Source organism: Struthio camelus, chromosome 14 (genome assembly GCF_040807025.1).
Source record: "Struthio camelus isolate bStrCam1 chromosome 14, bStrCam1.hap1, whole genome shotgun sequence".
NCBI classification, from domain to species: domain Eukaryota; kingdom Metazoa; phylum Chordata; class Aves; order Struthioniformes; family Struthionidae; genus Struthio; species Struthio camelus.
Genome location: NC_090955.1, coordinates 14,683,082 through 14,710,639, shown reverse-complemented (window position 1 = coordinate 14,710,639; position 27,558 = coordinate 14,683,082). Strand labels below are relative to the sequence as shown.

Genomic DNA, 27,558 nt, shown 5'->3' with positions numbered 1-27,558 from the left:
TCCTTCCTTTGCTGCCGCGTGCCCAGGACAGGTTTGCGTCCGTGTTGTTCGGTCAGCCGTTAGGATGGTGTTGGCCATGGGAGTGCTGCCTCTCTAGCAGGTAAGGAGTGAGTGGATTAAATCATTTCTTTTCTCTTATTTTAGTCAGCGATCTCTGTCCTCTCTGACCAGCTTTGATGTTTGCTGGTAAGGCTGTTGCACACACACATTCTCTGATGCAGGTGCAATTCGCTGGCTCACTCAAAAATTATTAGAAGAGGACCAGACAGATGGAAGGAGAATGGCCTGTAAGTCTCCCTTTTGGAGAAAATGAGGTTAAAACCTTCAGTGTGGGAGATTTCCCAGCCCCAGTTTTGCATGGGAGGGAGTGATAGCCAACGTGATTGTGTTAAACTAGACTTCAAATGATACCAAGCGAAATAGCACTTCCCAGATGTCCCCTTTTCTAGGTTTCATAGAGGTCTGGAGCAAAAATGGTTGGGGTATCAGGAGCAGTAGGTAAGAGGGTGGTAGCTCCACATGTAAGAAATGAGTTGGAGAAACGTGATCTGATGCTATGGGCTTGTTCCCCTCCTATTTTGATCTGTACTGAAATTCCTGTTGGCTAAAAGGGCATGGTTGAGTCTAAGGGAGAGCTATGATGGGGTTTTTGGACCCTCGATCTCCTGTTGAACAAATTTATCCAAGATGTGAGTGTCTGCTACTGTATCATTAATTTACAATGAACTGTGGTGTAAAAGCGACTGTGATTTTTAGCATTTTTCACATGCACGCTAGAAAAGTTGCACACAGCCAACTTGAAAGACAACGTGAAATTCCGAATGAGTGGCTGGAGAGTGGTTCCCGGTGACAAAAAGCAGACTGCCTTGTTCCGCAGAGAGTGTGTCCAGTGGTTCTTCCAGCTCAAGGGATGTTTGTCCTAGATGGTGATGATAATTTGTATTGCAACAGCACTTAGGGAGCGTAGCCAAGATCAGACTACCATTACCCGGCAAGCTCTACAGTCACTTGCTGTGAGACAGTGCCCTCCTTCACGGAAGTGAGGCTTGTTTCTATAGATATTTAAGTGCCTGATCCCACTGAAGCAAATAGCTGGGCACCACTCTCTAAGCATGCAACAGAGCTGTGGGGGAAACTGAAGGTGTAAAGTGCGTTGACAAAGGTTGTATGGAGGGCCAGTGACAGAGCCAGAAACAAAATCTATTTCCCAGTGGCTGCTGGAAAGCCTGTCCAAGTGACCCTAGGTTTGTAGTCCGTGCAAGATGATCTTTCACTTTTTCCATTTAAATTACATTTCTGAATGTGATAATTTATTGATAACGGGCAGGGTTGTGGTACATGGTGCAGCAGTGACCAGACATACGATGAGAAGGGGGGTGGGCTGAGGGTTATGGACTCTGCATCCTTGCACAAGTTGCTGCTGTCCCCAAAACCGCTGTGAACTGCACACCAGCTGGGTGCTGAAGAAACGTTTCCTTTCTCTTCCCCTGGCTGAGCAGCGACCACTCTCTGAGACTCAAATAAGGTCAGGGCTCTGTTAGGCAGTTAAAAGCCCAGGCTGAGCAGTGTGCGCAGCTCTGCCTCCGGAAAGCAGCGCAATCTTTCCCTGCAACATCCTCGCTACTCCGGACTCCGGGGACGTCGCCGGAGTGGAGAAGAGGGCACTTGGCGGAAACAGTTTTAGATCTGCACTTAATGTGCACGGTGGACTCGTACGCTAGGGGAGAAGTGAAGGGAGGGACCAGGGAGCCCCGCAGAGGTGGAAGAGAAATAAAAGCTGTAATACTGTGCTTCCTCCTCCTGTCTCTGAAGAGGAGGAGTGGGAGGGGACCTCCAAAGCCACTTTGGGTGATGCGCCGCTACGGGCAGGAGTCTGTGCGGAGCATCCGCCTCACAGCTTGAAATCCAGGCGCGCTCCTTGTTCTCCTGCTAGGTGATTGCCCCCCCTTCCCGCACAGTGCCGAAGCAAGTGGCTGCCCCGCAAGCTGACACGGTTGCTCCTGCCTCCATCGCGCTTCAGCACAGCCCCTCCTTGGACGAAACAGCGGCCAGGTACGCGGTACCCAGGAGCAAATTGGGGATGGGGTGCCAGGAGGCGCCGGCTCCGGCTGCTGAGCTGGGGCTTGCCCGGCTGCAGACCCCAGGGCTCCCCGCGGCTGCCCTGGCTGGTGCTTGGTGCTGCGTATCGCTGCCAGGGTCTGCCGTCCCGGGTGGGCTGGAGGGGTGATGTGTGCAGAGGGGAGGCAGCTGCACTGGGAAAAAGCACCGCTTAATCTGCGTGGTAACTTGCATTTAGGAGTGCAATTATCAGGAGCGCGGCGAGTAATAGTGACTTATCTGTTCTCCGAGTGGCCATCTGGGTCTGGCAGGCTGCCCTCGGTTCGGAGGCAGCGGGTTCCTCTGCGCAGCCAGGCACCCCGCAGACCCCCCCTTGCTGGAAGTCTCTGGGATTTTTGGCTCTTAAGTACAGCTTTTGTGAACCCTGAGGGGTGGGCGAGCTCTGGCATTGTGAGTGTGATTGCAAGAGTGGCAATCTGCACCATTCCAAGAATTTGTATTATTTAAATATATGTATGAATTAGTGTGTGTGTGTGTATGTAACTAATTTACTGTCATAGTTATTCTAGTGTTTCTAGTGATAAAGAAGTCACTAGCAATTGGATAGGCTTCCTTTACATATATCATTCTTACTTTTTTACTTTTGTCTTTAAATTTTTTTTCGGTCTAAATGTTTTAATCTCACCTATCAATTTTATAGCTCCTGAAATACTTCTATTTCCTAGATGAGTTGGTTTTTCACCGCTGACACTTTTAGCTTTTTTTGAGTGGGAGATCTTGAAGATATACTTTCTTTAAAATAGAGCTATAACAATACACACTCCTTTTGGTGAGGCATGTTTTATTTCCAGACCCCTCCAACTTCACTTCGAAAATAGAGGCTGGAAATAGTCATTTAAGAGATGCTACTCTTCCTGTTTCAACAAGTTGCTTTATTCTCCGCTCCAGTAATTTCCTCTAAGACTCATGTTCATCGTCTTTATGTAGATGATGTGGTGATGTGTGTGATGTTAAACCTGCAGTCACTGGGGATTAATGCACGGGCATGACATCATCGACAGCCAATGAGGTGATGGTTTTGGATGCGTACTGACCCAAACTGTCTTCCAAACTGCTGTGGTGATCCTGCCGTGCTCCTAAAACACAGCAAGTTTGGACAAATGGGGAGGATTCCTAGCACAGTTTCATTGTGCTTCTCAGTCTCGTGTCTTCCTTCCACCTCTGTGAGATAGGCACGGCTCATTAAAGAGTCACGTGCACGTGTTCAGTCTGGCTGACCAAAGACTTCGTTTATTGGTGAGAGAGTATTAAAAACAGAAGTATTAGCTCCTTGATACAGATAGATATGATGTGACTGAGCTTGTTGCTGGCAGAACATAAACAGCCAACGAGTTCTCAGCCTTTGTTGCAGGACAGCCGCCTGAACGTGTTTGAGCACACACTGGATCTACCTGTAGTAAATTGCCTCCTTTACCTTACTGTTTAGAGCAGAGATGTTCAAGTGGAGGTAGGCGTAGACTCTCTGGCAGTGGAGTGGGAAGGGAAACCGTACACCCGGGTGGATGCTACTGTAGCTCATGGCGAAGGAACGTGTACGTTCACCACTGCGTGCTAATGGGTCGCGCTTGCACTTTCCTGAACCCGCTAAACCTCTTTGCCTCCATCTTACCAAGGTCTAGAAGGTTTGATGCCCTCGGCCTCAGTTTCTTCTGCGCTGCTGTCGTGTTACTCAAAGTCAGCTGGCTTTGGCAGTTTTTGCAGTTTTACAACAGATGTTTCCAAACGGGCACTGGCTCCCGAAAAGGACATTTCTAAGTTCAGGCTGCTCTCCTGTCTAATGTTTCCTTAAACTTCATCATTTTGCAACAAATTCATTCAAGTGCCACGTAGGTCAATGCAGGGGTGGGCTTCAGCACAGGCTGCATGTGAACCTTTCAGTCAGTATCCCAAATATTCTTCACACACAGATGACTTTAGCTTAAATATTTTTTTTCATGTTTGCCAAAGTTCCTACTGTTCAACTCATTTTTTTGGGTCCAGTGTTCAGACCCTGGGCTGTTTAATGCTTTTGTTTGCAATTTATGTGTATATATACACACACATATAAGCAGATGCACACACTCCCTTACCAGTGCCCCTTGCTTCGGTAGCCATTTATATTAAGGGAACCGTGTGAAATATTAGCAGTACGACTGACATGCCTCAGAGGTGTGCATGCTTCTTACGCCTTGGATGCCAATAAGACGTGACAGGATACATCTAATGAATTACCTTTAAATTAGAAAGCAGTAAACAACTCGTTATTGGATTAGAGGAATATTAAAATTAGAAGAATGTTACCGTCTTTTGATATTCTCTGGCATATTTTTACCAGCTAGGAAATGACATGGGTTACTGCAGAGAGGGTCTCCAGAGACCTGTAATGATTTTCATCTGTGTGAAATAGATTTTTTTTTTAATGCTATTACTTACTACCTTATGTTTAGATAATGCTGTAGCAGATTTTTTTTTTTTTGCCTTTAGTTTCACATCGATGTTTGCTATTGGTTTTTTTTTTGAGTGACTTCAGTGCCTTTGGAAGGTACAGACTTGATATACTCTGATAGCTGAAAGCTCCTCAATACTGATCAAAAACACATGCAGAATGATACAGGAGGCTTGGTGATAGATTTCGGTCTAATACTGAAGAGCTTTCTGCCTTGTCAGGGTGCAGAGATAGCCTGGGTCCATGCCCACTTAGTCCACGGCCCCTTTGCTTGGATGCGTAGAAGGTTGCCCCAGCTCCAGTAATTCTGGGATAAGACTTAACTTGCACCCAAAAATTCCTATTGACTTCACTGAGATTTATATAAGTTGCTAAGAACTGCATTAAGACCACCAGTTCTGGTCATACACCTCTGTATGCCAGCATTACCTGATACTGCCCTCCAGGTGTGACTGGTCTGGATTAGATCTGAACTGGCAACTAGTCAGTGGTATTTGTTTGAAGCAGCTCTTGGTCTCCCCATGCCAATCTCTTACTAATCTAAGGCCAACACCTGCTGTCCTCTCTCAGGCAAACTGCCTGATTTAGGACTAGGCTTTGAGTGAAAAGTGCAGAATTTGGCTAGCACTGCTCAAGTATTATAAATAATGTATATTTATGAGGCAAACACTAAGATATTTGGTGGAAGGTGGTTAATCGAGAATAAACCTTCCTACAAAGTCATGAAAATACTGCCTTCTTGCAATACCAGTTAGCTCTGTTGGCCAATGCAAAATGAAGTTCTTAATCTAGAACTAAATTTAATTTCATTGATTTGGTGGGTGGAATAAGTTGTTTTGTTTGGAATGCCAATCTTTAATAACACTTAGATGCTCTAAGACAAATATTTTATTCTTTTAAACTTGTTGCCAATTTAAATGCTAAGATGGAGCGGCAAGATGCCTTGGAGTGTTGAGCCTCATTCCAGTGTCCTGAGGAAAGTCTTGCGGGTACTGTTTTATCTTGGATTTTGGAGGAGTATTCAGGATAAAGAACTGTCCTATATGCATGATTTTCATCCAAGGTGAGAGATTTCCCACATCTTATTCTTATAGTTTATGGCCCCGGGACTCCTCGCCTCCTCTCGAGGTCCAGGAGGAAAACTCTCTCAGCTTCTCATTTTCCTTTTTAAAAATTTGATAACTATCAGGCAAGTAGTTGTTTTGAAGCCATTGCCAATCCTGAAGATCAGAAGATCACAGCACCCTTTCACCTGAGGCTAGGCAGCGCAATGCTAGCTGTCAGTTGCAAAGCATCCTGAATGCTTGCAAACTACAGGGATTTCTACTGGGCTCTGTCACAAAGAAGCCAGGCTTCTTTGCTAGCCTAAAGGCTTATAGGGAGGAAACATGGACTGTGGGTGTCACCAGTGTTGCTTTATTTTATTTTTTGGTGATAATTTTGAAAAGGTTGTGAGCTGAAAGGCTGATTCTCTTGGAGTTGGTACAGCTATGCCAGAGCAAAGCTCAAAGGAATGAAAGTAGCAGCATATCTGAGTCACCCCAAAGGCGACCTATTGTTTTTATCCTCCCTTCTGTTGTGCTTCAATTTCAGTTATGCTTTACAGGGAACATCTGTGGGATAAAAGCTTTTGTCAGGTCAGGCCTTTCTCCTTGGAGGGTGTTTCCCTCTGCACAATGCCAGCACAAGTTCTCTCTCTCCTACCTTTAAAATGGCAGGCGTGCTACAAGGCAGGTGCTGTGAGATATTACAAGTAGGATAAACATATTAAGTAGGAGTGCCTCAAGCCTCTGTGCTACATGATGGTAGAAGTCGGATTAAAGAACTGAGTCCCAAAACCCTCAGCGCAGAGCCCTTGTCCCTTTCTCTTTTCCAAGCTGCCACCTGCAGGACATGTCTTGGTCATGCACTATATCCTTCTGAGCTGAAGGATACACTATATCCTTCTGAGCTGAAGGATACACTATATCCTTCTGAGCTGAAGGATACGGTAGTATTCGAAGTCAGCCTGGACCTGCCGAGTCTGGAAGTGACTAACCCCTTAAAAGGAGAGGGTAGGACTCTGATGTTTTAGTTCTTCAAGCATTCATAGGCCTTTTTGTAGTTTGCAACAAGGAAAAGAAAATCTAACTAAACTAGAAGTGCCTGACGTGGATAAACCAGTTAACACAAGTTGTTTTAGCTTTTAAAAACAAATTACAAATCTCAGGTTCATATTTGCATAATTCAGGTTAGTAATTCATGTTTGCGTTTTTCTAAACTCTGCCAAATTCCCATTTGGCACAAGTTTCAGAGCATTAATCTGAGTGTAAAGGGAGAAAGGAGAAAATATAGTTTCTCCTTTATAGGAATGCCTAGCAGCATTGAATGGTTAGATTTTTTTTTTTTTTTGGCAACAAAATTAAATTACTTTATCTTTTCCTAAGTCATTTCAGTGTGATTTCAGATATTCAGTGAAAATTTTGAAAAATTCTTAATTGATAGGGTACCTAGGCTTTCATATGTGACCTCTGGGATTTATACATTTTAAGAGTTAAAAGGAGTTTCCAGTCTGTGTTCTGTGCAGATGTAATTAAGGAGTCACTATACTGCCATGTAATGTGCTGTGTTATCTAGAGCCTAGCTGTGCAGGCTGTGGTGTTTTACATTGTCATCTCTAAATGGGAACATCCCTGCATGAGTGAATCTGTTTGAAGGACCAGGCTGTAGCTGTTTTCAGTCTAGAGACTATAGTTACCCTTGGATATCTTTGCTGCTTCCGTTATGCAATGAGAATTATGTGTGTTTATGGTAGTTTGATCAGCAAATAAAGTACATTGCAGGTTTAGATATGTTGTGAAGTACAGCGGTTTACATTAATAGGAAGGATTTATCTTGTTGCAGTATTGAATTTACGGCGCTAAGCTGTGATATTTTCCTGTTTCAGAAATGTTATATTGCAGTGAGCTGATATCAGGGTGATAAAGTAAATGTTTCCTTTTTAATCTAAGCCACTGTAACATGCTAATAACATCAGAGACAAGAAGAGAAATGTCTTACTTCAGAAATGAATATAATGCATCAGTGTTATAATTTCCTAGCAAAATTCATTTAACTTAAGAGTCCTAAATTAAATTTTTTGTTTTGTTTAAGCTATGAAGCAGTTATGGTTGAGGCCTTTAACAAAAGTATGCTTTCAGACAAAAGCTGTGGGGTTAAATATGCCCTACTTAAATTAGTCTTTGGGACTCTTGCTTCCTTATGATTCTAAAAAGGAAATAGAGAAGCTGTACTTGCTGGTGATCCTCCTCAGCCTGGATGTTTGGGCAGCTCACAAGCTTTTGACTCCTTGGATGTTTCCTTCCAATTTCCTGACAAATGCCCGACGCATGTGCTTACAAGGAGGGAAGGAGGACTCATCTCTTCTCCTTTGCTGTTACGTCCTCTCGTTGCTGTTGCCAGGGATCATATTTGGGATATGCCCTGTTCCTAGAAAATATGATTGAGCGTGAAGGAAATCTTAGTGATGCCCAGCAACTCTCTTCCACCACCATCTGCACACCACATGTATCAGCTCTTGAGGGAAATTGGCTGAGCCTTCCCTCATGTTACTCAGATGAATTGCTCCTGGATTGTCTCTCGTCAAGCATACGGGGAAGGGGATTCACAAGTCCGTTCCACCTCTTGTATGAATGGGAAAACAGGATAACTGCTTCATCAGCCACAGTCGGGGCAGACTAAAGGCTGCTGTGGCTGCTCTGTTCTGAAACCAAGCTCTGCGGCCACAGTCAGCCCTGCTTTTTTCCCAAGGAATACTGAGATTCAGAGAACCAGTGACGTTAATGTTGGGAAATGGGGGTGGTCAGCTGGCGGTGCTATTATCAGGCTAAACGTCCTTCTCCTCTTTGCATACGTGCAGCTGTGCCTCACTTCATGAGTATTTCACTGATTTCACTGGAATTGGCCCAGCATGAAAACAGGTAGCTGTAAAAGACTGATCCTGATTGTCTGGTGGGCTTATGTTGACTGCATTAATATTTGTACTGAGTACTGTCAGTTTAATGACTGTGAAGCACCATGGTTAGAAGTCAAGTGCTGTAAAATTTTCCCCAAACACATGTCTACACCAGTGAATGGACTTGCACATAAAATAGCTCATTGAATCTGAAAAGGATTAATAATTCTGTGGAATACAGAAGGAGTGTCATGTGTGTTTTCCTGTTATATCAGCCAGTTAAATAGTGCCTCTGAACCTTTGAATTAATATTCATTATTTGGAAGAACATAAGAGAGTTTTTGACATTGGCTTGTTTAGCCGAAATGTACTACTGGAATAGCAGTTTTACTGTGAAAATATTTACTGGTTATAGGGTTTGTAGGCTTACCTGGGGCTGAAGAGAAAAAAAGCAGAATAATTATTTCAGTACTAAGCTATTCTTGCATTTTTTGGTATGCTGCTAAATGATTTATTCAGCCTTTATTTAGTAATAGATGTTTCTGCTTAGAGGCCGTTAAAAGAACAAAATTTTATTAGAAAAAGTTACTTTTAAAAACTTACATTGATTCTCTTACATTGAGAGAGAGTCAAGTTAAAAGATTCTCCCTCCATTTCTACATCAAACTGACATGGAAGGATGGAGCTGAGGTGAAGGGGGATGGACAGTTTCTGGCAGAATGAGTGTAACGTACTCCTGTAGATGTTTCTAATGTATTTTTGTGATGTATATTTAAATTTAACAATAGAACAGACATAGAAGCCCCAAACCTCTAAGAATAATTACTCTTTATAACTCTGAAAAAAAGTGCCACAACATTAAATCCAATTATTCATCCTATCCATGTGCATCATTCACCTATCACGCATTTCAGGTTACTTTTGATCTCTAGTTACACCCCCGACTGAGATGAGTTGTAATGTTAAGTGGATGAACAGGTAGCTGTGTTTACGCAGGCTCTTTGCAGGAAGCTGTAGAAACTAGAAGGAAAGTGGGTACTTTCAGCACAACTCAGTTTTTCCCCTGTGTTTTTGCATGTGTTACACATTCTTCTTCGTGAACAGAATCTTCGGTGATAAATAAACTATTACTGGTAAATCTCTCTTGCAAATGAGAGTGGCAGCTATTTGTAATTAGCATATTTGGAATGCATATCACTGTATTGTGGCTGAAAAATTGATACATCTTTTGTGTTTTCCTCTTTGAAGAAGAAAAATAAAGACTGAATAGAGCCAAACTGGTCTTGTTTTAAATGCATTTTTCTACAGAAGTAACATCTTATGTTACAGTTAATGAGTATTGTTGTCTTTTGTTTAAATTCTTTGTTACAGGGGCTTAGAGCAAGAGGGCTTTAATAATAAAAGGGCTGCCTTCCTTGCTGGAATGATTGTCTGATAATAGCCTGTAAGATTTAAGAATAATATTGTAAAATAATTGGTTTTGAAATGAATAACTGCATATTATTAATTGGAGGAAAAATGGAAAATCTGGATCCTCCAAACAAGTGTAGTGTCTCTCTTTAAATAGCAAAACAATTTTTCTTTCTATTTTCCCACCCTCAAGACGAAAAAAAATCTCGTTCAGGTTGTACTTAAATATGACCAAACTGATAATTACATTATTATAGAGAATGGCAGGATAGCTGGAGGATATGTACAAGGTGCATTAGTCCCACAAATAGAATCTGATTTACTTGTTGATAGTAGAGACACGTTTTAGTTACTTTATAGAATTAACAATTGATCAGCTTGTTAGGTTCTAGTTCTTCATAAGCACAGCATGTTTATTCATTATTGTCATTATATGGTGTAAGCAGCCGAGGTCATGATTAGCAAGGCAAAATCTGAAAACATTTAAATTTGATCTAATATAACTTTTGCAATAGTCACAGTTTTTGAGCAATATACTGATTCTCACTTTTCACAAATAAACATAACTTACACCTGCCTGGTTAATTTGCATTTCATTTACATTTTCCAGAACCATCAGACCTATTTGTTTTCCAAATATCAGTGAATCAAGCTTGTAAAAGTGTAATACGATGGGTAATGTAAAAGCATTATCTTCAGATTGCCGTGGTCACTGTAAATATACACCGACATATAGCGGTGCAACGGATAAACTAAACGTGTTGCTGAAGGAGAATGGAAAGATGTCATTCCAATAAATATATTCATGATTGCTTGTTACTAAACGTAAGTTATTTTTTCTAAATCAGCATTGACTTAAGCTAGAGCAAACTCGATAGCAAAAATTCCCGAAGAGGCTTCTCCTGCTACATATGACTAATATATTAAAGAAGATAAATAGTCATTTTTAAAATTTATTACACAGTAGGATTGAACACAAGGGGAAACCATTTTACAAATCTGAACGTTAAGGTCACCCTGAGAAGAAAAGGACACTTAAGATGACTAGAAAAAGTCTGCTTCCTGAAGAAACTGAGATTCAAAGTTTACTCTTTTCACAGCGTCTTTTATAAAGCTTTAGGATCCCAAGTGTAAAACCAGAGCCTGTTTTGATGTGCAAATATTTCAAAACTGTATAGTGCACAGGCACTAAGACCCTCACATCTAACCAGTGCTATAGATTAGCTCGCAGTTCTCTTAATTCATCCCACACTATCAAGCTTTTTGATAGTGGTTTTTATAATATAATTCGGTATTAGGGATGAACTCTCTAAAATGTTTAATTGAACACTTGTAATATTTTTCTCCCATTTTCATTTTTACTTATCGTTTTTGTTTTAAAGAAATTCAGTATGTGTATTTGAGTCAAACTGAACATCATTAAGCTTTTGGTTCATAATTTAGACTTCTAGGAATATGAAAATCTGCCCAACAGCATTTTATTAGGACTTGTTAATAAAGTTAATGAATTATTTGTCTATTAGGCTGCCTTATCTTAGCTAATACTGCTTGCTTGTTTGAGCTGTAGCAAATAAGGACAACATTGATTTTCTTTAAGAGATGAATAATGAAAGATCTAAATTCTTAAATATGTAGATAAAGATAAGTGACTTAATTAAAAAATTATCAGTGGAAGGCAGTAAGCTGAATTAGCTATTTTAATTTGTTGTATATGTCAATATACTGTAACATAACCTGAAGGATTACATAAGATCCTTTTCTGATTTCTGTTTTTAATTTTCAGTGTGATTTCACAGTGTCTTCTGTGAATTATTCTTTTGAAAATTGCTCATGTATTGGGAGCGTTCAGTTCTTGAAACTATTTGTCCCAACTTTAGCTTACATAGGCCGTGACTGCAAAAGTTTAATGTGCAGTGCAATGCACCCTGACGAAAATAGTCCACTCTGGTCAATAGTGATGTTCAAGGGCTTTATCTTTAGCGGTGGAAGTCAAGCCTGATTGTTTTTCTAGGGACTGGCAAATTCTGCTTTTGGATAACATGTAGTATGAATATCAAAGATGGCAAAATCCCAGGCTAAAATGCTTGCTATTTTTTGCCCAACTTTAGATGAATCAAACGGCAACACTGCATGAAAGAGAAGGAGGCCCTGATGTTGCTTTTGATATCATGCAGCTGTCTTCAGGGCACAACCCAACTGTCTGCAGTGAGGTGGCCTGGCTCCACCGCATAGAATAAGTTTGCAGGCCTGAGCATCAGCTTTGAAGGGCATATGTTAGATTCTGAGTGTATGTCAAATTGGCTGGGTGCGCTCATGTACCAGACAAAGCTATGTGCAGTCATTGCTCCTAGAGGAGGAGTTGTTAGAGGGAGCTGCGCTCTTAGGCAACAGCAAGTGTTCTTATTAAAGAGGAGATTAATGGCTTTCTGTTGGAGGGGCTGCTCTGTGTTGCAAACTCTTCTGTTTTTCCGTTTCGTGTAATATAGCAAGCACCCACACAAGTTCCCTTGGGGGATTCCCCAGGGGGAATAATTATGCATGTAGTACTGTGCCTTGAGTAAGACTTGAACAATTCTCATGGTTAAATTCCAAGTGACTCCCAAGTCATGGTGGCTTTCAAGCTTGAAGATCCTGTTTTTCAGAATACAGTTTCTCAAATCTCAGTGCAGCTACAAATACATCATTTGACAAGCATGACTGGGCTTCTGCTTCAGGTCCTTTGGTCACTGCTTTTCTCTTGCAATTGCATTGTCCAGCAGTTGTTTTGAAGCTTAGTCATTCCTACCTTTTCTAGACAGCTCTGATAGCTTTCTAGGTTAAGACATCAGCTGGTTCACAAAGCTTTTCAGACTTTGCATTCTCCTAATGCTAGACTCATGGCTGTCCTGTGTGAAGTAACTCAGCTGGGTGACTGGAAAGAGTGGTATGTTCTGGATAGCTCACGCTTATGCTGGGATGGGATTGGAGAGTGCCTTTTTAAAATCTTGGGGAAATATATTGGTCCACAGGACACGAGAAGAATGTTAGGATGTCTTTATAGAGCTTCCCTGGGAGAGTTTGACAATACAGTGTATGGTTTGGTCCTAGGCAGGCAAATTTTACCCTTTGAGATTGTTACCCAGCAACTCCCTGCTAACACGTGGCGGGATGAGAATAGGCTGGTGCTTCAGCCTTTGCTTTGCTTTATCTTGTTTTATTCATTTTTGTCTTGCTTCAGCTTTTGATTAAACATAATACTTGTGTCAATGAAATGAGTAGCAAACACCTGCTACATTATGGATTTTGCTATGTTAGGAGTAACAAATGGGAGCCAGTATTCCTCGTTCTGAAGAGGAAGACTGCCAGGATCAAAGATGTAAATAAGAGCTGAGGAGAATTAATTGCAAACTTGTCAAGTCTGGTCTGTCTTTATTTTTATTACACGGCACTCAGCAGATCTTATCTAGAGATGTTTTCAAAAAAATCCTGCTGATTGTGCAAAATTCATCTGAAACTTACCTAGCCACAGCAGAGATATGGTTACTGATCTTTCTGGGCCAAGGGAGCAAGGCCTGGATTTTTGCTTTTACTCTGAAGCATTTTTGTTGAACACTGCATGATATACAGACAGGGTGTGGCTACAGTTCTACCCTCAGGGCATGAATCTCAGAAGGTAAGTGGTCCAAAGGCCAGAGGTCTCTGGGGGAACAAAGCTTCAAGGAGTCCCAGATTAGCTATGGCTGTCTCTACACTGTTGCACTGCAGCTTAGGCAAGGCTTGAGCACCATGTTTGAGAGCTCTGGTAACTTAGCATGGACTCAAGCACAGAGCAACAATGACAGTACTAAAGCCTGGTCTGCCATCTTCTCAGTGAAACTCTCATGTTTCAAGCATGAATGTTGACAACTAGTGTATGGGTCTAAATGGGTCTAACTCTCCATGCAACAGCCTGCTCTTGATCCCTCTCTGCACTTCTGCCTCTCTGCTGGAAGAGGATGCACTGTCATTGACTGATCTATTTGATTTGAAATCCTCCTAAGTGGAGAAGAGGAAGCTTCTGAAGCAGAAGCTAATACTTTCCAGCTAGGGTGAATTTCATAGGAATGTTCCATTATTAAATTGGAAATTTTTCATAATCTTGAAGATTAGGTGTTGAGGCCTTCAGGTTCAAAAGGGTATGGATTATTCATGAGATACTGCTATTCACAGCTAATAAATTGGATGGTACTATTCCAAGTAGAGAAATAATTAGGAAATTTCTTATACAATTGAATAGCCAAATTAAAAAGGACAAAACCACAGATTAAGAAACTAACTGTCTTTGGCTTAAGTGCCAAAACCAGAGATAATTGTACAAGTGGGATGAAGCTGAACAGATAAATACCCAAGTATTTATCCTACTTACCCAAAGCCATAAGCTTAAGAAGAACAAACAACAAAAAAACCTTGACGTAATGCAGTTCTGTTTGCTGCCCCCGAACTGGTACCTCTTCAGAAATTTTCCAAATACTGTATGCTCTTGATCACCAGAGGGGAAGAATTATGTTAAGATGGTTTTGCATAGGATGTGTCTGTAGTATTATAGATGTTAGAAAGATGTCTCTTGTGCCCCTCTCAGCTATTTGTAGTAGCATGTCTTGCTCTTTGTGGTAGTAAAGGAGAATGAGGCACCGACTGAAAATAAAAAAGTACAGTTGCATGCAGTGACACATAGAGATGTATTTCTTTTAAATATCCGTAGAGCAAAGCAAAAGCAGTAAGAGGGCTAAAAGCAGCTGCACATCTTCATGAAACTCCGCATCTACAGTAGAGTTTACCCTACCTGCAGATCTCCCTCCATCTTGCCACTCATCCACACCACTGTATCTGGCCCTTTAATGATTTTTAACCTCATGTTTTCTTGGTCTACATTCAGTCACTGTTTCTGGAATGTCCCCTCCAATACTATAAAGACTGTAGCCATTAACTGCCTTTTCTATCTTGCTCCCTTTAGCAGCTCTCAGCTCTACAGGAACCTTAATAACCTTAGGTGATGCCTGCTCTATGCTTTTTGTCATCATCTCACCTCTTGCGATGTTTGCTTGGGATCAGGGTAGGGTGTAGGTGGTATTTCTCACATTCAATTCACTCCAAGTACTGCCTGCTCTTTCCCAAAAGATGTACCTAGAACAGGGCTTCTCCTGTATATACAGAGATCTCAAATTCTGCTGGGCTGTTATCACATATTGTCCTGATGAAAAAAGACAGATCTCAGGCCTTTACAAATTCACTCTTGCTGTGACCATGCCATTCAAAATGATTTTGCAAAGACTTTTCCTCCAGTTGGGTTGATTTAAAACTATCGCCCCTTTCTTTGAGTCTGCCCACTGGCATTTTTCTCTATGCTTAAAGCGTCTTGTTTTGACTTTTGAGATCTGTCAGTATTTGAAGAGATCCCCCAAAACATCTGCAAAGCAAGCTCCTAATTAGTTTTTAATATCCTTTGACATGTTGCCTACAACCAATTTGACAGCAAAGAAGTTGATACACTGAGACTGCTGCCTGCAAAGCTGACCTGTAGCATCTGGTTGTTTCCTTCCCTATCTCTCTTCTCCTATCCACCTTCGCCTTTTCTCATTTAATGTAAACTTTTGGAAGCAGGAACTCTGTGTTTGTATGTTTGCGTAATGAAGTTCTGACTTTGGCCCAACTGCGGTAGCAGAGAGAATCGTTTCCATAGCAGAAAGCAACCGTTCACTTCCATCTTCTGCGTGAACAGGTGCATCCACGGGTCTCTTTTGAAAACACCATTTAAATGCTCACTGAATAATCTGTGTGAGTAGAAAACAGAGTTTTTGCCCTATTTTGTGAATTTCAGGGGAGGACAGAGGTGGGCAGAACTTCATTCCTGGTTTAAAAGCAAAGTGTCAGACCAAATTGGCAGCAGATGGCTACAGGAAAACAAGTGAGGCTTGCCTTAAATAGTGCAAGGCACAGCTTGGACTTGCTGGAGAAAGCTGCATCCGGCTCTAAATGAAACCTCTGTATTTTTCTTTTTGGATGCAGTGGCACCCTCTGGTGAGTGAAAATTTGGTTACCTGCAGCCTCTCTTGCTAATCTTGGTGAAGAAGCCCGTCATTTTGCAAGAAAATGGTTTCACTTGGAGAGGGGAAAACATAAATCTGATAAGTAATTTTCCATATCCCTTTTTTCATTAGTATTGCTGTTTTGCAATTCATTAGTGGCCAGTATTAAAGGCCTAACAGATTCCTGCTATGGTCCCTGAGGTGTAGTGCATTTTTAATAACAGCAGTTTTTCCTCTAAAACCATTCTTGTCAATGGCCCTTTTTCAGTTTGTGTGACTGTCTCACCTATTTCCAGGCTATGGAAATGCTGTGTGTGACAACTCTAGAATTTGAATCAATGATGCAACCTCTCCACAGGCCTCTTTAAAAATGTATCTCATGGTGCAGAAATTCAGATGGGAGCCGTTAAAGTGAGAGTGTTTCACTTTTGGGTTCCAGTCCATCAGTTTTTAAAGAGACACTAGCAGGTCATACAGGTCTAAAACTGATCAATTTCCAAGAAGAATTTTTTTTAAAGAGAATTGCAATTCATCCCCAATGGGAAACTGAAAAATTAAAACAATATGCAGCCACTAGGGCCCTAGTGGGGCAGTACTTAATTAACTCAGCCCCTTGCACGTTCTTTAGTTAGTCATCCCCTAAAATCCATAATCTAATCTGACCCGTTTTTTACAGTCCATTAAATGTTTGTTCATTTAGCTCTTACTGGATCTGGTAACTTACATTTGACTAACGCCTACCTTCAAGAAGGGCATGCTTTCTTGGGTTTGTGGACACGTTCCCTGCAATGTGATAACAAAGAAGCATGTCTGCCTCCCAGTCTTCTTACCAAATGCAGCTTGTTACCATAGGAGGGCACAGGACGCTGTTTGGTCACCACCCCAAAAGGCAAGTATCTATTGAAAACTTGTCCCAGGATCTTGCTTGATCTTGTTTGCCTGTAAGGGTGAGCACATTTGAGCCAGCCATTGCACTGGGAAAGGTGTATACTGCAATAGGGTGGAAGTAAACGAGGCGTGTTGAGGGTAGGCTTTCATGGGATTATTGGTGGGGAAAGCTACTGAAAAGTGATGGGTGAGATGGAGGCTCCCAGTCTAAAACCACAGAAAGGTTGTATCTGCAGGGATATTTCATACCCGTTGCTAATTCTAATATTGACATTTGGAGGCTGCTCAGTTTAATGCAGCCAAGTTTGAGCATTGTTTCTCCCAGGACAGTATTCACAGTTCATCTACCCAAAAATGGAAACAAATATATATTGTGGGGATCTGAAAGACAGGATTGTGTGACTAGTCAGCGATCAGAGAAATGGAAGTCTCCAGCAATTTGTTTCCTTAAAAAAAAAAAAAAAAGTTCAATGGAAATAACTGAGTGTCTACCCACACTGGCTGGAAATATTGGTTATTATTCAGATGCTAATATCCATAACATCATCCAAGCTCAGAAAACACAATCCACAGAAAGAGAAATGGCAGTCATTTTCTTTAGCTCCGTCATTGTTAGTATGACTGCAGATAAATTGTATTTGGGGAGAGTGAGGGAAAACAGTTCCCAAGATGGAACTAAAACTGTAGGCTGTGGCAAGAGGCTGGTGGTCTGAGAAAGTGAAGGCAGAACAAACCGTTAAAGAGAGATTTGAAATGGAGCGAGCAGGGCAGTACTGGCTGTAACCAGGTGTGTAAATCAGTATGCAGCCTGGCTTGAGAGAAAGACGTGGATGACTAATTGAGACAGGTTTTGTGAAAAACAGAGGTACAGTTCAGTTGTTCTTGTTTTGTTTTTCCAGTTGTCCTGCAAATAATGCCTCATTGTTAAATGAGTGAACTAATTGTGCTACTAAGTTAACTTTTCTTTTGGTGAATCTTGAGTTTTTATTCAGAAAGTCACAGTTCCTGGAGGAAAACAATTAGAGGATATTTTTCTGTTCTGTTTTCTAATTATTTTTAAGAGACTTAATAGCTCTCTAGCTGTGATGAAAAGCTGATTAAAAGCTGATTATTGTCTACCCTGAAAATAGACAAACAATCAACAATTTATTACTTTTAACAGATCTCGCATTTTAAGGCAATCATAATTTTGGGGAAGTGAAGGGATCTCATGCTTCATTTCCAACCCTGAGCATTTCAAAGTATAATCAAAATTATATCACTTACCCACCTCCCAGCTCCTCCTATCAATCATGTGCGTGGTTATGTGATCATGAAGTGGCTGGTGCATGACTGAAGGAGCAATACTGAGGCAAAAAATTTCTCCTAGGCTGACTCAGAACTGAAAGCTAAGCTTTGCTTAATGTTCAGCCCTCTCTGAGCTTTAGGAAACAGAAAACTCTTTTTTTTTTTCTTTTTAAACAAATAAAGAGGAAAGTTTCTAGCCTTCTCCTTGAAGAGGACATGCTGTTACTCATTTAAAATCTCGCTGTGGTCTCACTGCCACTGCAGTCAGTTTAACTGGTTGAGCCTTGTGTATGGGAACATCTGTTGTTGCTTAAACTGTGATAGGAACTGGAAAGAGGACCACCCTTCTGTTTCTCCACTGGCACTTCAGGTGCTTGAGGGGGAAATGCCATGTTAAAGCCTTCAATTACTGCATCTGAAGAGGTGCATCGGCTTGCTGTGGCTGCTGCTATCCTGCCTCAGTAGCGCAGTAATTGTTAGCAAGGAGTCTGGGACTATTCTTCTCACCATTCCCTCAGCACCATTTGAGTTTTGCTTCTTTTTCATTGCAACAGCAGCCAGAGCTCTACCTGGCTTCTTCATGCCAGTGAAGTGACAACAGCAGTCAGTGGATGATTAGTTTTCCCTAAATGGGAACCTTTTCTCACCACTGATCAATACATCAACTCAAGAGGGGTCTCCTTCCCTGCTTGCCAGCTGTCCTCCTGATGCTCACACACATGCTACTGCCAGGCTTCCCAGAGAAGGCAGCAGGAAATGCCACACAAATGACAAATGAAGAGAGCTGAGGAGGGACAGGGAAGGAGTAATGGATTGGGCTGGAAGGGGAAGAGAGGAAGGAAATCTTTTCGGGAGGAGAGGAAGCAGAATGGAATTTATGGGACTTCTGAAATGGATCAGGGCATGCAGTAGTTAGCGCTGCTGGCAATGAAAATACCCAAGACAATTACCTTATGTATTCATACTGATATTTGGAATTTTTCTAGTTGCAGGAAAAAAGACAAGTACTGGCAGAAGAGAGGCAGAGTCACTCCATGTACGTGTTAGTGATCTGCCGGTGCAAGTAAACCAACTAGTGCATACTGCTTAAACATCAAAAATGACAAATCTTTCTGAGGTCTTCCCTTTTTTTTTTTTTAATTTTCTTATTCTTTTTGCAATGCAACATTCTCAGGGTCACAGGCCCAATGGTTCAACAGATTATTGACAGATATATCTACCTGCTTGTTCTTTTTTCTGTTTCTTTAATAGGCTATTGTCAGAAATTAGAAAACATTATAGGACTCCTGGTGTCTGGAGAGCACAATACAGTGAGCAGTGATGGATTCATCCAGGTCTCTTGAAGTCAATGAGAGCTTTTGCCTTTAAATCCAACTGGTAGCATGCCTGTACTGTGATGGTGGTGCTCCAGTTAGGTCCAAACAAACAAGCACTTCTCCATGGTACAATGTTGAGCAGAGATAAGAGTTCAGGATTCAGAAACAGTGCAGTTAGTGCTAGAATAGGAGCTACTTATTCTTAGCTCAGATAGTGCTGGCTTGAAGACGGCAGCGCTGCGTACAGTGGTGATGCATTCTGTGTGAAGTTCAGTACTTCCATCCTGCATGGTCTTGCCAAACCACAGAAAAGTAAATGCGTCTTTGAGCCTGGTTCTGAATGGGCTTTTTTCATTTAACTAGGGCAAAGATTGGACAAGACTGCATTCTTCTTTTAAGTGCAATTGTTTTACGGACTCAACGCTGAGTAATTGTGCCATACAAATACCTTGCTAGCTTATTAGCAGTGTTTTGCCTTCTCTCTCACTGAATTATAGAAAATGAGGAATGACATTAAACAAACTTATTTTTGTAATGGTTCCTGAACTGATAGGTCAGGAATCTGGATCTGGATTTTTCCTCTTTAGTAAAGAAAGCAAGGATTTTTTTTTTTTTAACAACTTGAAGAGCAGGCTCTGTTAAGCATGCAATGTCTTCTAACACCAAATAAAAGGGCATCCAATAGCACCAAAGTCAACAGACGCTAACAGATATGGAAGCTAAGTTATAGCTCTTTGGTCTGTGCCCTTCCCCTCCGGCACAAGTTTTGTTCTTCACTATTATTTAATTCTTGCTACAGGAGATTCTGCATGCTGGGGGTAAAATTTTCAACCAATCTCAAGCTAACCGGGCTAGCTTTGTACAGAAATGGGAATAACAAAAATGTTACCTTTTTTATTTGCCAGTAGTTATCCTATGTTATCTAGTGACTGAGAGATGGAACAGGAATAGCACACAAGATGTTCTGCTATTGGTTTACATAGTTGAAAACACAGGTGCTAAAAACGTGCGTTCAGCCTATAATTACGCTTCTGGAACTTTAATGCTGCATTTATGAAATGCTTTTCATTAGAATCTTTTAAGAATTAGCTAATGAGTCCCAAGTGGAACAATTATCCCATATACCCAGACAGTTGTGATTCTTCATCAGCCAGTCTGCATCCACTGCTCATAAAGCCTGCCTGTGTTCTAAAATCAAATCTAGCTATTCTGCGCTTTCCTCTTGGAAAGTCTCATGATCCCAGCACAAAAGCAGAGGCTGCTTTATATTGATGAGACAGAAATGGACAGATCCTGTTGGAGTCATGGCTTGATGCAGTTTAGGGAAACTTGAGTAGACTTGCTATAACTCACTATCTACTACGAGTGAGGTGTTTTGGGGGATAATGAGAATATAGTGTTCCAATGCAGCAGAATCAGAAAGCAGCAAATTTGATCTCAGTGCCTCCAGAAAAGCATAAAAATATCTAAATATGTCACAAGAGGACCCTGTCTGTATGAAAAAACTCCAATACGTGTGGGATGTAGTCTCAGTGTCTTTCTGCCACGATCTTCTTCCACTAACCTCTGACAGATGTACGCTTGATAAATGTCTGTGGTCAAAGTACCGAGGATGACATTGTGAACTTTAGCCATTTACCTTGCATTTATGTTCTAGTGCTTTTTGTGCTCCAAGGAATAAAGGGGATGTAGTGCTGGAAGAGACCATGAGCAATCGTGTAATCCAAACCTAGGCATGGAAAAGGGAACAAATATGCCTTGACCACTCCTCATAGATGTTTTTCAATCCCTTTTAAAAACCTCCAGCAAAGCACGAGTTCTTTGAGCAGCCTGTCTTGCTAGTTTTCCACACTTTATCTAAAGAAAATTTCTCTTCATGCGCATACCAGATTATCTTTGCAGCAGATGACACTTAATTTCTTTTTATGCTATTTACGTTAACTCCAGAGAACAACTGATCACATCCTTCTTCAAAGCAGTCTTCCAGGAGGCAGTTAGCACATCTCCAGTAAGTTTTCTCTTTTCTCAGCTAAACCAACACAACTACTTCAACCTTTCTTTACTGATCATATTTTTTACTTCTTTTAATTTTCATATCGCCTCCTTGGGATTGTCTCTTGTCCTTAATCTGAGCGTTTATCCATAGTCAGTGATCATCTGCTTCTTGACGTTTTCAGACGGGCTAAGGTAAGGGAAAATACTGGCCTGGGTGCACAGAAGAACAGAGTCAAAGGCAGTTCTGGGATCTTTTAATGTATCACCCAGAGGTACAAACTGACATGAGGGCCTCTCTTCCTGCTCTTTACTCCCTTCCCCAGGCAATCTCTGCAAAAACATATACCAGCTCACTTGGGTTGTTGGGGAAGAAAGCTGAGTGACTTTGTATATAGCTATGGGTCAGCTATCTTTTCCTTTCATAGGAGAACTTAATTTTGCTGTCCTCTATCAATCCAGGGTATAGAAAAGCGTCTTATTGCTTGAGATAATCTGTACAACCAGTTTACTCCTTTGCTACCTGGTAGGCAAAGCTTACAGCAGGGGAAAAGCATATTTGTCTTGTCTGAGGCATTCAGCGGAAGAGAGAGGGATTTCCTTTGAAGGCATTTCTATCTACATTTTTCGTGTGCTGCCTGCTTTACATGTGTACTGCTCTCCTTACAGGAGGTCAGCTGGGAGTGGAGTGAGGCTCTACCTCCTCTTTGAACAGAGCTAAAGCAATTCCTGTGCTTCCTTGAACACAGTGCCTGCAATTCTGCCTGCCTCTTAAGTAGGCCACACACCAGGGGGTGGGGAAGATTTTGAGCAGTTTCACAGGCTGTAGTGAGGGACTGAAAGAACTTGGATATTCACAATGAAAAATTCTCTCTGATAAATGTAGTTGAAAGAGTTGAAACCTTGGGCTGTAATGAGCAGAAATTCTGTTTGCTGCCCAAGTGGAGAAGTCTGGTTGTGCCACCATAAAAATGAGACCTTGATAGCAATACTTACCTCTCCAGAAGTGTATTTTGGCAGGGCGGTTCTTTGTAGGACAGTGATGAAAAATAATGCTGTATGGAGAAAAGGCTCTATCCTGCCTCTGCTTTACTGCTAGAATAGCACTTTACTCTCTGAATAGTCCTGTTGATCTTGGTGGGATTATTCTTGGAGGAAAGATGTTGACTCAGTTTGAGTTGAGAGAGCAGGTTCTAAAACGTTTTCCTAAAAAAATTAATTTCTAAAAGAGAATCTACTTCATTTTGATTATCTCCATCATACACAGAGATTATACTTCTGGAGTGCAAGCGATCACTTAATTTGTGCCAATGTAACTCATCTGTTTCATTTATGAGACTAGTTTTACTTGCCATGCAAATACATTTGAAAATTGTGAGCTCTAGGGATTGCAGGTGCTGGAGTCGGCGTATTTGAAGAAGTTATTGTTCTCTCCTTGAAGGGGGCTTGGCCTAGCCTCTGTAGTTTGCATTGCATCAGGTCTTGAGCAGACAGACACCTGACTGTCTATTCCTTCTCAGTGGAGGAGACAACAGGTTTCATTTAAAGGACAACTCCTCCTTATCCTGTGTTGAGAGCTTCCAGCACTCCTCTGCTTCTGATCTGCAGTCCCTTGGCTGAATTTGGTTTCTGATTCTGTCTGCTACTGTTAACTGCTGCTGAGTGGCCTAGCCCCCGCTGGAATAAACTTAGAGGCCACAAAGCGTCACTTAAAAGTGAGTCCAACTGAAGAAGGCTGGCCAGCAGAGGACCCATTTTGCACCCGATTCATGAGTCTCACTCTGTGGCAGAAACTGAAGAGGATGGACATTAGGGTGGGTTAAGCATGTTTCTACTGACTGCCCAGCACACACTACTCTAACGTGTCCAGAGTGAATACAGGGTCTATTTTCATCTCTAAAGGAGTCAATGCAGGCAAACACACCCTAGAGAGAACTCCAAATGCTGCTGAAGACAGAAGCAACCGTTTCCCCACAAACATATATAATATAAGATGTCTGTGCATATGGCCGAGGTGCTGGGGTGGTGGATACCTCATGCTATGTGGATATAAGAGTAGTCCAGTTCTCCCATTCTAGGAGGCTATGGGTTTTATTTCCTTTAGCTCTCATCAGTATTGTTTTCTTCCCTCCCCATCTTCCTCCAGTTGCCGTTAAACGTAAGGTTTGGAAATATTCCTGTAGAAAGGGCTGAGTAGCTGTGACAGGCTGAGCAGCTGCCAGCAGAGGCTAAAATGTGATGCTATAAAAAGGCACTATGAGAGGGTTTGTTTTGCCTTGACACTTCAAAAATTGCTGGTGAAGCCTGTTGTGAGTCTGCTGGAGTCCAAGAGGTGCTGGGAACTGCTGCAGCCTCCCAATGTTAACTGAATTTTAGGCTACGTTCCTGGATTTCTTAGAAGTGAGGGAACGCACTTGTAGTTTGGTGCCACCTCGCTTAGCTAACTTTCTCATGTCCGAAGAGCCTTCTCACTTCAGTTTGCCTTACACTAGCGAGGCTGATGTGAACAGGCCTCCCTCAATGATACCTGTAGGAAAGTAAATGTAGCAGGAAAGTAAACGTCTGGGAGTAAAAGATACAGGAATTGGGCCCAGCATAGAAACATATTGCTTTCTTGCACTGGAAGAATGGTCTCATGTTGTATGAGCACAACTTTGTGTCCTTACTCAGGTTGCGTAGTGCCTTACTACCTGGTGAAAGTATTACTCAGTGTGAGTAAGATGGGCAGAACTGAGCCCTTTAAGCACTTGACTTGTCCTTGTGTCCCACTAGCTGGGAAGACTAGTAAGCTATATCAGGAAGGAAGATTAGGTATAAGCTGGAAGGTTTGTTGCCTCTGTGGTATTAATAAGATCATCTATGGATACAACATCATGTTCTGATGTTCATTTCGAAAAATTTGAGGTTGAGAAATTGGCAGTGATGTAGAAAGGAGCTGCATGACTGATTTAATAGTGCAAAACCTTCCAGGGAGAGGCTAAAGAAGCTCCATCTAGCTTATGCAAAGACAGTGTTCAGCAGTGACTTGATTACAGGCTGCAAGTACCAAATGTGGGCAGTGACAGCTGATAGCAGAGGGGACTTTCATCTGTCAGAAAAAGGCCTAATGAGATCAGATGCCTGGAAGCAGAAGCTGGACAAATTCAGATTAGAAATAAGGTGCAGTGTTTAAAGTGAGGTTAATTAACTGTTGGAATAACTTAGCTGTGGTGTGAATTTTCTGTCACTTGAAGTCTTCAGATCATGCAAAAGTTATCTGTGACTTGCATAGAAGCTGTGACTTGATGCAAAGATTTCTGGGTGAGGCTCAAGGGCCTAAATTAAAAGTTCCAATTGCAGCAGTTCCCTCTAGCTGGTCCATTTCTGCTATGACTTGCTGTGGACCTTGAGGTGACAGGGAACAGCTCGTCAAACAGCATGGGGAGCCAAGGAGCGGAATGTCTCTTCTTGCACTTGCTCATAGCCTGGAGATCAGAGCTGAGGCATCCTACAAGCCACAGAAGGACCACCATAGCCGGTTACCGGGCAGGAAGCTGGAGCAGCTCACAAGGGCCCTGCCTGTCCTCATCAGCAAGCGTGAGAGCACGGCAGGCACAGTAGGGCATGCTGCAGCACAAGGGAAGAGTGCCTGTAACGCCTGCTGCATTGGAGCGCGCTAAGGGAGTGGGGGAACAAGCATGGCTCACATCTTTTAATTCCTTTCCTGCCTCCCTTGTTCCCAGGAGCAATATGATCATTTTTGGGAGGGTTTCTGCTAACTGCAAGTTGCCATATGTTCCTTATGCATGATCCAGCTCTCTTCCATCTCCCTTTTCCCTAGCAGGAGCCTCACTCTTAACTTGTCCAAAAACTGAATGGCCGGCTCACCTCAGGAGGTGATAGTCCCGTCGTGTCCCTGATCAGGCAAAGCATCCGGGCCGGGTTCGTCTGAGGTGAGTGTGCACGACGGAGCCTGCGGTTCAAGGCTGGCCAGCGGAGACGGGATTGCGCGTGGGAGAGAAACAGCAGTGAGGAGCCGCGTGGTGGGTGTGTGCCTTTGTGTGTGTTTGCGGTGTCTTGGGGAGCGGAGGCCGGGAGGGGAGGGTGAATAGAGGAGGCTGTGACAGCAACGTGTTAATATGATTAATGACAAAACTTAATTTGCATGGACAGTTCATTCTCGCACAAAAGAGCGCTCGCAAATTAGAGGCATCATAGCAGGCCGGGGCCTCGGCGGGGATTTCTCTTGAGGGTGAGGATGGCTCTGGAAGGGAACAATAAGCGGGGTTTTGACAGAGCAATCGCTGCACACTGTATAGATGAGATTTAATGAGATTTCCCGAGTAATGATGAAAGTTGGAAGTGTTTAATAGCGCGCTGCTAAATTATGTATGCACGGATCGCGAGCTACCTCGCCGCCTCGGCCGGGGACGGCTCCGTGGTGTCGCACCCGGGCGGCGGGAGCCGTTAGGGCGGCGCGAGCCGTTAGGGCGGCGCGAGCCGCGGCCGTTGGGGCGGGGGGCGGGGGGCGGGGAGGTGGCGGAGGCGCCGGCTGCGCCGCCGGGCGCCCACGAGGGGGCAGCAGCGCCCCGCGGCAGAGACGGCGGCGCCGGCCTCCTCCCCTCGCCTCGGGGCTTTCGGGGAGGCGCGACCCCCTTCCCCCGTGCCCCTCTCCAAAATGCCCTCCAGCAGCGGCAAAAACAAAGTTCTTCCGCGCTGATAAAATGATTCCCCCACGCGCGGCCCCGAGATGGCTGTGGGGTGGGGTGGGGGGGTCAGGCAAGGCCCGTCGCGGCCGCCTGCTCGCCCTCAGGGCTGCGGGCCTGGAACAAAGTATTTCTGTGGGATAATTAGGTCGTTGTGGGCATATTGCTAAATAACCGTTACATTTACATTTGTTTCACCTTGAAATGGGCTCTGTTAGTAAACTGGTGTATAAAGCAGGTGTTTGCTGTTGCTCTTTTCTTGATTCCAGCTTTAATGACTTTCAGTCAAACTCACATAATTGTGCTTTTCATATATATGTGTGTGTGTGTGTGTGTGTGTAGGTATATATGGTCAATAGACTGGATTTCTTTTTTTCCCCTGCTAACAAATTGCAGGCGTTGCTTTCTGCTTTTTCTCTCAATTCAGCTTTATTCACTAGGACATAATAGTTTAATAGGGCTGATGGTAGAGTAGGTTAAACTCTTAGGCTGACAAAGTGCCTTGGGAAGGATATGGCGTGTATGCTTATTTCATTGTTACCAATTATTTTACAGAAGAAAAGCCTTTTAAGAAATGTGCTATCTTTATTTTAAATGAGAAATTACTGAGAACTGAGAAATTAAGCCTCTTAAATATTTAATAGAGGTTTTTAAAAAAATATTTAATAGCTTATTACAAAAGATGGTATAAAAAGCTTAGATAATTTATTCTTTACTGAAAGTATCTGTAAAAAGTATTTTACAACATGTAAATATTAGTAGGAGAAGTACCTGTTTAAAATGTTACCTTGTTCTGTCTAAAGTAATTATATAGTGCCCATACAATTTCCAAATAACTTAAGACCTTTGCTGTATCTGTTCTTGAAAAACTTCCCTGGCTTAGGGAAATGCTATTTCTATCTATTTTACTTGAGTCCAGAGGCATAGAGAGAGACTGTGCTGGGAGGAACACATGGCACATTGAGCAATTTCCTTTAAATGCCAGAACCCTGAAAAGGGAGAACTGGGTGGCCTGAAGTGGGATCCAGAATGGCTCATGCAGAGCAGGAAGGCGCTCACAGCCAGGCAGCGCATAAATGCTGGGAGCAGGGCCCTTCCCCTTTTCTCCTCTTCCCGGTCTTTTGTACAGCTCTGCTACAGATGGAGGTGAGGATTTAGTAGCTTTCTGCCAAGAAGCAGTTGTATAAAAAGACCACTTTTCTTTACAGGATTTCTTTCGAAGGATAAACATCTGTTCAAATTCCTCCCGTGCAAATTAACCCTGTTCTGCTGAAGTCAAGGACCTCACCCACAAAGTTCCAGTTGTTTTCAGACGTATTGGTACCTCTTGGGAGCTCTCCCCCTCTCCCCCTCTCCCCCTCTCCCCCTCTCCCCCTCTCCCCCTCTCCCCCTCTCCCCCTCTCCCCCTCTCCCCCTCTCCCCCTCTCCCCCTCTCCCCCTCTCCCCCTCTCCCCCTCTC

General features: G+C 42.6%; 1 long non-coding RNA gene across 1 annotated transcript; it reads left to right on the top strand.

The window, feature by feature from the left end:
• Nucleotides 1-1,876: 1,876 nt before the first annotated feature.
• On the top strand, nt 1,877-27,424 carry LOC138060937 (uncharacterized). The gene is made up of 3 exons (XR_011134444.1): nt 1,877-2,052; nt 25,238-25,346; nt 27,308-27,424. It is a non-coding gene; the product is annotated as an uncharacterized lncRNA (long non-coding RNA).
• The last annotated feature ends 134 nt before the right edge of the window (nt 27,425-27,558 follow it).